Genomic DNA, 417 nt, shown 5'->3' on the forward strand with positions numbered 1-417 from the left:
GTTCTACATCGCTCCGTTGGTGATTACGAGCCGGAATTCTCGATTTATCTCCCAATTTTACCGTCATTAGCATATTCGTAAAAGCCAAGGTCGGAATTTGTAATGCTAAAGAGGCATGGTTATTACAGTGTGGTGTTCGCGTCCCACTCATCGAAGGTCTATTAATATCAGTTTCAATTCTCCAGTGCAATGTATTATGCAACGCCATGACGTTTTAGGTGACTTTGTTTCACTGCGGGGATAAGTGCGTTGGCCCTAATCAACCTTTATTATTCGTTTTGTGTTCTCTAGCTTTTCTAATATTTACAAGGGACAGATGAAGCTTTGGAAAGTAAATAAAGGAATAAACAAAAGGTATTATCTAGTACACTGTACACTGGTGAATGTGGAATGAACTGCTACAGAATAGGAGGAACC

This window comes from Penaeus monodon, chromosome 31 (assembly GCF_015228065.2).
Source record: "Penaeus monodon isolate SGIC_2016 chromosome 31, NSTDA_Pmon_1, whole genome shotgun sequence".
Lineage (NCBI taxonomy): Eukaryota > Metazoa > Arthropoda > Malacostraca > Decapoda > Penaeidae > Penaeus > Penaeus monodon.